The sequence below is a fragment of the Manis javanica genome, chromosome 2 (genome assembly GCF_040802235.1).
Source record: "Manis javanica isolate MJ-LG chromosome 2, MJ_LKY, whole genome shotgun sequence".
NCBI lineage: Eukaryota > Metazoa > Chordata > Mammalia > Pholidota > Manidae > Manis > Manis javanica.
Genome location: NC_133157.1, coordinates 146318183 through 146329050, shown reverse-complemented (window position 1 = coordinate 146329050; position 10868 = coordinate 146318183). Strand labels below are relative to the sequence as shown.

Sequence of the window (10868 nt, the reverse complement as noted above, 5' to 3'; positions counted from 1 at the left end):
ATCGAGGTAAAATTTACATATTTTTATCTTGATTTAATAACCACAGATTGTATGAAAAGTAAGTTATTTATTATTCACCTTGTTTCAAAACCCATTCAGCCTGCCACGGAAGCAAAAGACTCTGTCGGCCATAAAAGAGTAGCAGAGAAGGCAACACAAACATCCACAGCAGGTAAAGTTTGTAATACATGTTTAACTCTGAAAAGAAGTACACTAAAATAATTGAATGCTCACAGTGTTCTTATTCCTAATTGTTTCTTTTTTTTTTAAGTTTAATTGAAGGGCTGTACATAAATATGGCAGATGTTATTGTTCGTATCCGTGTTTAAAAAAAAAGGCTTCTAACCATTTGAAAAGGAAATTTTTTTTTTGAGAGGGCATCTCTCATATTTATTGATCAAATAGTTGTTAACAACAATAAAATTCTGTATAGGGGGGTCAAAGCTCAATGCACAATCATTAATCCATCTCAAGCCTAATTCTCATCAGTCTCCAATCTTCTGAAGCATAACGAACAAGTTTTTATATGGTGAACGAATTCTTACATAGTGAATAAATTCTTACATGGTGAACAGTACAAGGGCATTCATCACAGAAACTTTCGGGTTTGATCACGCATTATGAACTATAAACAATCAGGTCAAATATGAATATTCGTTTGATTTTTATACTTGATTTATATGTAGATCCCACATTTCTCCCTTTATTATTATTATTATTTTTAATAAAATACTGAAGTGGTAGGTAGATGCAAGATAAAGGTAGAAAACATAGTTTAGTGCTGTAAGAGGGCAAATGTAGATGATCAGGTGTGTGCCTATGGACTAAGTATTAATCCAAGCTAGACAAGGGCAGCAAAACATCCACGGATGCAGAAGATTTCTCTCAAAACAGGGGGGGGGGGTGAGGTTCTGAGCCTCACCTCTGTTGATCCCCAATTTCTCACCTGATGGCACCCCTGCGACTGTGCCTGTCTTAGGTTGTTCCTCCCTTGAGGAATCTTACCCGTCTCTGGCTAACCAGTCATCTTCCGGGGCCATACAGGGAAATGTAAAGTTGGTAAGTAAGAGAGAAGCCATATTGTTTGAAAAGGTTAGCTTTTTACTTCTTTGCAGATTTATGCCCTGTGGCTTCTAGGCCAAGCACTTGTCTCGAGGTATCTTTACCACCTGGAGGAATTATGATACTCGGTAAATTCGATATGAGGCAAGAATTCTATTTAAGGGTGTAATTTGGAAGGAAGAAGAAAAGCTATAGAGGTAGCATATGGAAGAAAACATGGGAGGATTGATTCTTTGACATATCTTCTTGTAGAGTACCTTAAGCATGTATAGGTTTTAAACTACTACCTAACTTGCGCTCACATATTAACATAATAGGAATACGGTGACATAAACAAAGCATATCTATAATTACCATCCATCTCCAGTGAAGCCAAGAAAACCATTTTGGCACCCTAGGCATTTGTGAAAATTTGTCTATGATATGATGGATATTGTCCAACTGTACTTGAACAGTCTGAGAGAAATCAGACAAATTAAAGCAACCCATTTCTGGGATCTGTTCACATCCCATATGTTCTTTTAACCGTAGATAGTCTATAGTCATAAGATTTTGGAGTGCTACAACTTGCACCCCTCCCAACTCCTGGTTGAGTTCCAACAGTACAGATCCGGTCAAATTCGTTGTCTTACTGTATGCACATGCCAGCCTAGACATCTCCCTCCTCATTCCAATGGCAAGTCCAGGAAACGGTGGGGTGGGCGCAGCCACAACCGCAGCATCGCCCGGATCCCTGTGGAGGCTTTTTGATGATCATCCCCCGGTACAAGTCCTCCAGAGAGTGCTGATGCCGAAAGCTCCTCCTCATATCGTATCTTAGTTCATTTCCTGGGTAGCCAAGCTAGGCCTAGATCTTCTGCATAGAAACAAACAGACCCTTTGCCCACACTTTGACATGCCCTCTATACCACTGTGTACAAATCATTGGAGGTCAGCACACAGGAACTGCTTTTTTTTTTTTTAATTAAGAGAAAGGAATATTATCAGAAAAGAGTACCTCCATAGCTGATCATCTGACACCCTTTAAGTGATCAACATTAAGGATATTTGAAGCATGCGTTGATCTTTGATTTGCCAATAGTTTTATCCTATCAAGGAGTAATCCCCCTTTTCTTTCTTTCTTTTTTCTTTATTTTTTTAAATTTTTCTAAAAATCTTTAATCTACACTTACATGAAGAATACTATGTTTACTATGCTCTCCCCTATATCAGGTCCCCCCTAAAAACCACATTACGGTTACTGTCCATCAGCTTAGCAAAATGTTGTAGAATCACTACTTGTCCTCTCTGTGTTGTACAGCCCACGCTCCCCTTTCTCCCTACCCCCCCATGCATGCTAATCTTAATACCCCCTTTCTTCTTCCACCCCTTATCCCTCCCTGCCCACCCATCCTCCCCAGTTCCTTTCCCTTTGGTACCTGTTTGTCCATTTTTCGGTTCTGTAATTCCGCTGCTGTTTTCTTCCTTCAGTTTTTCCTTTGTTCTTATACTTCTCAGCTGAGTGAAATCATTTGGTATTTCTCTTTCTCCACTTGGCTTATTTCACTGAGCATAATACTCTCCAGCTCCATCCATGTTGCTGCAAATGGTTGGATTTTTCCACTTCTTATGGCTGAGTAGTAGTCCATTGTGTATATGTACCACATCTTCTTTATCCATTCATCTACTGATGGACATTTAGGTTGCTTCCAATTCTTGGCTATTGTAAATAGTGCTGCGATAAACATAGGGGTGCATCGGTCTTTCTCAGACTTAATTGCTGCATTTTTAGGATAAATTCCTAGGAGTGGAATTCCTGGGTCAAATGGTAGGTCCATTTTGAGCATTTTAATGAACCTCCATACTGCTTTCCACAATGGTTGGACTAATTTATATTCCCACCAGCAGTGTAGGAGGGTTCCCCTTTCTCCACAGCCTCGCCAACATTTGTTGTTGTTTGTCTTTTGGATGGCAGCTATCCTTACTGGAGTGAGGTGATACCTCATTGTAGTTTTAATTTGCATTTCTCTGATAATTAGCGATGTGGAGCATCTTTTCATGTGTCTGTTGGCCATCTGTATTTCTTTTTTAGAGAACTGTCTGTTCAGTTCCTCTGCCCATTTTTTAATTGGGTTATTTGTTTTTTCTTTGTTGAGGTGTGTGAGCTCTTTATATATTCTGGATGTCAAGCCTTTATCGGATCTGTCATTTTCAAATATATTCTCCCATACTGTAGGGTTCCTTTTTGTTCTATTGATGGTGTCCTACGCTATACAGAAGCTTTTCAGCTTAATGTAGTCCCACTTGCTCATTTTTGCTGTTGTTTTCCTTGCCCGGGGAGATATGTTCAAGAAGAGGTCACTCATGTTTATGTCTAAGAGGTTTTTGCCTATGTTTTTTTCCAAGAGTTTAATGGTTTCATGACTTATATTCAGGTCTTTGATCCATTTTGAGTTTACCTTTGTATATGGGGTTAGACAATGGTCCAGTTTCATTCTCCTACATGTAGCTGTCCAGTTTTGCCAGAACCATCTGTTGAAGAGACTGTCATTTTGCCATTGTATGTCCATAGCTCCTTTATCAAATATTAATTGACCATATATGTTTGGGTTAATTTCTGGAGTCTCTAATCGGTTCCACTGGACTGTGGCTCTGTTCTTGTGCCAGTACCAAGTTGTCTTGATTAGTATGGCTTTGTAGTAGAGCTTGAAGTTGGGGAGTGAGATCCCCCCACTTTATTCTTCATTTTCAGGATTGCTTTGGCTATTCGGGGTCTTTGGTGTTTCCATATGAATTTTTGAATTATTTGATCCTATTCATTGAAAAATGTTGCTGGTAATTTTAGAGGGATTGCATCAAATTTGTATATTGCTTTGGGCAGGATGGCCATTTTGACGATATTAATTCTTCCTAGCCATGAGCATAGGTTGAGTTTCCATTTATTAGTGTCCCCTTTAATTTCTCTTAAGAGTGACTTGTAGTTTTCAGAGTATAAGTCTTTCACTTTGGTTAGGTTTATTCCTAGGTATTTTATTCTTTTTGATGCAATGGTGAATGGAATTGTTTTCCTGATTTCCCTTTCTATTGGTTCATTATTAGTGTATAGGAAAGCTACAGATTTCTGTGTGTTAATTTTGTATCCTGCAACTTTGCTGTATTCCGATATCAGTTCTAGTAGTTTTGGAGTGGAGTCGTTAGGGTTTTTTATGTACAGTATCATATCATCTGCAAATAGTGACAGTTTAACTTCTTCTTTACCAATCTGGATTCCTTGTATTTCTTTGTTTTGTCTGATTGCCGTGGCTAGGACCTCCAGTACTATGTTAAATAACAGTGGGTAGAGTGGGCATCCCTGTCTGGTTTCCGATCTCAGAGGAAATGCTTTCAGCTTCTCGCTGTTCAGTATAATGCTGGCTCTGGGTTTATCATATATGGCCTTTATTATGTTGAGGTACCTGCCCTCTATTCCCATTTTGCTGAGAGTTTTTATCATGAATGGATGTTGAATTTTGTCAAATGCTTTTTCAGCATCTATGGAGATGATCATGTGGTTCTTGTCTTTCTTTTTGTTGATGTGGTGGATGATGTTGATGGATTTTCGAATGTTGTACCATCCTTGCATCCCTGGGATGAATCCCACTTCGTCATGGTGTATGATCCTTTTGATATACTGTTGAATTCTGTTTGCTAATATTTTATTGAGTATTTTTGCATCTACATTCATCAGGGATATTGGTCTGTAATTTTCTTTTTTGGTGGGGTGTTTGCCGGGTTTTGGTATTAGGGTGATGTTGGCTTCATAGAATGAGTTTGGGAGTATTCCGTCCTCTTCTATTTTTTGGAACACTTTAAGGAGAATGGGTATTATGTCTTCTCTGTGTGTCTGATAAAATTCCGAGGTAAATCCGTCCGGCCCCGGGGTTTTGTTCTTGGGTAGTTTTTTGATTACCGTTTCAATTTCTTTGCTCATAATTGGTTTGTTTAACTTTTGTGTTTCTTCCTTGGTCAGTCTTGGGAGGTTGTATTTTTCTAGGAAGTTGTCCATTTCTTCTAGGTTTTCCAGCTTGTTGGCATATAGGTTTTCATAGTAGTCTTTAATAATTCTTTGTATTTCTGTGGAGTCTGTCGTGATTTTTCCATTCTCATTTCTGATTATGTTGATTTGTGTTGATTTTCTTTTTCTCTTAATAAGTTTGGCTGGAGGCTTACCTATTTTGTTTATTTTCTCGATGAACCAGCTCTTGGTTTCGTTGATTTTTGCTATTGTTTTATTCTTCTCAATTTTGTTTATTTCTTCTCTGATCTTTATTATGTCCCTCCTTCTGCTGACTTTAGGCCTCATTTGTTCTTATTTTTCCAGTTTCGATCATTGTGATGTTAGACTATTCATTTGGGATTGTTCTTCCTTCTTCAAGTGTGCCTGGATCGCTATATACTTTCCTCTTAAGACTGCTTTTGCTGCGTCCCACAGAAGTTGGGCCTTTGTGTTGTTGTTGTCATTTGTTTCTATATGATCCTTGATCTCTATTTTGATTTGTTCATTGATCCATTGATTATTTAGTAGCTTGTTGTTAAGCCTCCATGTGTTTGTGAGCCTTTTTGTTTTCTTTGTAGAATTTATTTCTACTTTTATACCTTTGTGGTCTGAAAAATTGGTTGGTAGAATTTCAATATTGTGGAATTTACTGAGGCTCTTTTTGTGAGCTAGTATGTGGTCTATTCTGTAGAAGGTTCAATGTGCACTTGAGAAGAATGTATATCCTATTGCTTTTGGATGTAGAGTTCTCTAGATGTCTATTAGGTCCACCTGTTCTAGTGTGTTGTTCAGTGCCTGTGTGTCCTTACTTATTTTCTGCCCAGTGGATCTATCCTTTGGGTTGAGTGATGTGTTGAAGTCTCCTAAAATGAATGCATTGCAGTCTATTTCCCTCTTTAGTTCTGTTAGTATTTTTTTCACATATGCTGGTGCTCCTGTATTGGGTGTATATATATTTAGAATGGTTATATCCTCTTGTTGGACTGAGCCCTTGATCATTATGTAGTGTCCTTCTTTATCTCTTGTTACTTTTTTTGTTTTGAAGTCTATTTTGTCTGATATTGGTACTGCAACCCCTGCTTTCTTCTCACTGTTGTTTGCCTGAAATATGTTTTTCCATCCCTTGACTTTTTGTCTGTGCTTGTCTTTGTGTTTAAGGTGAGTTTCTTGTAAGCAGCATATAGATGGGTCTTGCTTTTTTATCCATTCTATTACTCTGTGTCTTCTGATTGGTGCATTAAGTCCATTTACATTTATGGTGACTATTGAGAGATATGTACTTATTGCCATTGCAGGCTTTAGATTCGTGGTTACCAAAGGTTCAAGGTTAGCTTCTTTAGTATCTTACTGCCTAACTTAGCTCGCTTATTGAGCTGTTATATACACTGTCTGGAGATTCTTTTCTTCTCTCCCTTCTTATTCCTCCTCCTCCATTCTTCCTATGTTGTGTGTTTTGTTCTGTGCACTTTTTAGGAGTGCTCCCATCTAGAGCAGTCCCTGTAGGATGCCCTGTAGAGGTGATTTATGGGAAGCAAATTCCCTCAGCTTTTGCTTGTCTGGGAATTGTTTAATCCCGCCATCATATTTAAATGATAGTCGTGCTGGATACAGTATCCTTAGTTCAAGGCCCTTCTGTTTCATTGCATTAAATAAATCATGCCATTCTCTTCTGGCCTGTAGGGTTTCTGTCGAGAAGTCTGATGTTGGCCTGATGGGTTTTCTTCTATAGGTGTCCTTTTTCTCTCTAGCTGCCTTTAAAACTCTTTCCTTGTCCTTGATCCTTGCCATTTTAATTATTATGTGTCTTGGTGTTGTCCTCCTTGGATCCTTTCTGTTGAGGGTTCTGTGTAATTCCGTGGTCTGTTCGATTATTTCCTCTCCCAGTTTGGGGAAGTTTCCAGCAACTATTTCTTCAAAGAGACTTTCTATCCCTTTTCCTCTTTTTTCTTCTTCTGGTACCCATATAATACGAATATTATTCCTTCTGGATTGGTCACATAGTTCTCCTGGTGTTGTTTCATTCCTGGAGGTCCTTTTATCTCTCTCTTTGTCAGCTTCTATACGTTCCTGTTCTCTGGTTTCTTTTCCTTCAATGGCCTCTTGCATCTTATCCATTCTGCTTATAAATCCTACCAGGGCTTGTTTCACTTCTGTGATCTCCTTCCAGACATCTGTGCTCTCCCTCTGGACTTCATCCCATTGCTCTTGCATTTTTCTCTGCATCTCATCCCATTGCTCTTGCATTTTTCTCTGCATCTCTGTCAGCATGTTCATAATTTTTATTTTGAATTCTTTTTCAGGAGGACTGGTTAGGTCTGTCTCCTTCTCAGGTGTTGTCTCTGTGATCTTTGTCTGCCTGTAGTTTTGCCTTTTCATGGTGATAGAGATAGTTTGCAGAGCTGGTACGAGTGACCGCTGGAAGAGCTTCCCTTCTTGTTGGTTTGTGGCCTTCCTCTCCTGGGTTAATAGCGACCTCTAGTGGCTTATGCTTGGCAGCTGTGCGCAGACAGGGCTTCTGCTACCTGACCGTTTGCTATGGAGTTTATTCCGCTGTTGCTGTGGGTGTGTCCTGGCTGGGGCTGCTCCTCCAAAGTGGTGGAGCCCCGTTGGAGAGGGAGCGGCCAGGAGGCTATTTATCTCCGTAAGGGGCCTCTGTGCTCCCTGTTGCCCAGGGGGTTAGAGTGCCCAGAGATCCCCAGATTCCCTGCCTCTGGTCTAAGTGTCCTGTCCTGCCCCTTTAAGTCTTCCAAAAAGCACTCTCCAAACCGAAACAACAACAGCAACAACGAAAGAGGAAAAAGAAAAGAGAAAAAAAAAAAAGGAAAAAAATGCGCGATTTACTTTGTCCTCAGGCGCCGGTCCCAGGCACCCGCTCACCGGTCCTGCTGCCCTGCCTCCCTAGCACCAGGGTCCCCATCCCTGCAACGCCACAAAAACCACTCGCCAAAAAAAAAGCAAAAATCGCGCGACCATCTCCATCCCCAGGCGCTGGTCCCAGGCACCCGCTCACCGGCCATGCCACCCTGCCTCACTGGCACTGGGATCCCTGTACCACTAAGGCCTCCAAAAAGCACTCGCCAAAAAGAAAAAAAAGGGAGAAATGCGCGATTTTCTTTGTCCTCAGGCGCCGGATCCCAGCCCCCACCCACCAGTCCCGCCGCACTGCCTACCTAGTATTGGGAAAAACGCGCGATTTTCTTTGTCCCCAGGCACCAGTCTCAGTCACCCGCCCACCAGTCCCGCCACCCTGCCTCCCTGGCATCCGGGTCCCCGTCCCTTTAAGGCTTCCAAAAAGCACTCGCCAAAAAAAAATAAAGGGAAAAACGCACGACATTCTTTGTCCTCAGGAGCCGGTCCCAGACACCTGCTCACCGGTCCTGTTGCCCTGCCTCCCTAGCACCGGGGTCCCTGTCCCTTTAAGGCTTACAAAAAGCACTTGCCAAAAATAAAAACCTCTCCAGTTTCTTTCCACCCACAGGTATCCGGGGGAAGGGGCTCTCGGATCCCGCCGGGCCGGGGCTTTGTATCTTACCCCCTTCGCAAGGCGCTGGGTCTTGCAGGTGTGGATGTGGTCTGGATGTTGTCCTGTGTCCTCTGGTCTCTATTTTAGGAAGAGTTTTCTTTGCTATTTTCATAGATCTATGTGTTTTTGGGAGTAGATTTCCACTGCTTTACTTACGCCGCCATCCTGGCTGCGCCTCTAAAATAAAACCTTTAATTCAGAAGTTTCTACTTTTATGTTTTGATACCCTGACATTCCCAGTTTAAAATCCCTGTATATCTTAGGGAATTCCCAGAGGTTAATTATTAGACTCTGAGAGTTTTCCAGTGTTTTAGAAAGCTTATTTGAATTCTATGCTTCATGTACCTAGTGTAAAACTTCTTTCTTACATCTCAATTGTTTTTATCACATCTTAACACTAATGATATTAAGCCACCCAGACGTTCCAATTAGCAGTATGTGTGTGTGTGTGAGAGAGCGAGAAGTCTTTGATTATTAAAAATGGACAGTGTAATTATACCCTAATAAATATTTGGTAGATTTTTAAAACAGTAATTCTGAAATGTTTTGGTCTTAGGACTCCTCTGCATTATTAAAAATTACTGAGAATTCCTAGGAACTTTTAGTTAAATGGGTTGTATCTATTGATAGTAACAACATTAGAAGTTAAAACTGAAAATGTTTAAATACAAATGTACATGATCATACATCACATTAGCCATTAGAGCTCTGATGTTTCACATACCATACCATTTCTCTGGAGCATTACACTGTGTGCTTGTAAAGAGAATGAGAATGGAAATGGCATGTAACATTGAACTTTATAGCAAACATACTCAGACCTCTTGGACCCCATGAGCAGATGGATTTTGGGACTCCAGGGACTCCCAGGTGATGCTTCACAACCACCACTTTAAGCCTGGCTGGGCCTATGGATGAAACTTTTAGCAGTCCTTGTGATGGAAGGGCTTCAAAGTTTCCATCCAAATTTCTTTTTCTTTGCTCACTTGTTTAGAAAAGTTTAAATTTGATGATTTTGTCTTAAAAAGAAAGTGTTGTTATTCATTTCCTATCTCATGGCACTCTGGCCTCGACTAGCCCTCTTTTAACATGGAAACAGGTCACTCAAGGCTCTTTTCTCACATAAATTGACTGTGTTTACCCAGGTTAACAAGTGAATTCTGAAAATACTGGTGCATACTGTATGTAATTAAAGTGATGCCATTCACTGAAGCTTTTTTGAAATCTATGTCTCAAGAGCACCCAGTACCTTTTATGCATGTTTAAAATAAGTGGTCACCCATAAATTTCATTAATACGAACAAAATTCATACCTTGAAGAGTCTTAATTCCTGATAAACAAAGCTCTACAGAATATAGAATAGGTAATAGAGATTGATGAGCAAGTCAAAGTGATAGTAGAAAACATAAAAGTAGAAAAAATGACGGACCGTGGTTAATTAGGCTTGCCTTCGTGAATGGCAATACAGAGCATATAAAATGCCCATGTAAGCGGTGAGTGAGCAGTGTGTCTCAGTGGGGAGGGGAGGATGTGGGAGAGCTTCTCTGATAAACACGTTGCATAAGTTAGCCAAATTTGTATCATTACTTACAGACTAACACGTGGAAACCTTGTTTTCCGATTTTTCAGGTTCGAACTCTCCTGGTATCACTGTCAGTGATGTGTCCAGTCAAACACCTCGGGATCTGAAAACTGAAGGTAAGTGTCCATTTGTGTCACTGTCAAGGAACAAAAATCAGTCAGCAACCACAGAATTTGGACAGATGACTCACAGAGATAAAGGAAAGATTAATATTGGAGCTGTGTTTCTGTTAGAGGATTATAAACTCTGACCTTTGTGAATCACAGCTTCCAGAAGACAGAGAAAGCACAGAAGGTAAGAAAAAAAGCACAGGGAATTCAACCCCTGATCACCTCTGCATGGCTTCGTGTAGTTTTGATTTTTCAAAAATCATTTTGTGACAAACTCTTTGTGGCAACCTACAAGCAAACAGAATATCTTTTAGCAAAAATTGGCATTCTTTCTCTCCCAAAACAACATATAAATAACAGAGAATTAGGAGAAAGAGTAATTTCTTCTAGGCTACTATTGAGCATATACTTAAGAGTGTGTAACAGGATTGAGTTTAGAGTTTAGGGACTGTTTGGGAAACTAGGTAGATAGGTAAAGATTGCTACTCAGACCAAACGTAGTCTCCTAGCTTTATTTTTATAGCCCTGAATTCACAAGTATTAGTTACAGCTACATTAAGTGTAACTAAAAGAGC

At 40.2% G+C, this 10868-nt stretch overlaps 1 long non-coding RNA gene across 1 annotated transcript; it reads right to left on the bottom strand.

Annotated features, from left to right (window-relative positions):
* Positions 1-309: 309 nt before the first annotated feature.
* On the bottom strand, positions 310-10580 carry LOC140845266 (uncharacterized). The gene is made up of 3 exons (XR_012124082.1): positions 10193-10580; positions 8610-8777; positions 310-1918 (listed from the first exon to the last, which is right to left on the bottom strand). It is a non-coding gene; the product is annotated as an uncharacterized lncRNA (long non-coding RNA).
* Between the last annotated feature and the right edge of the window lie 288 nt (positions 10581-10868).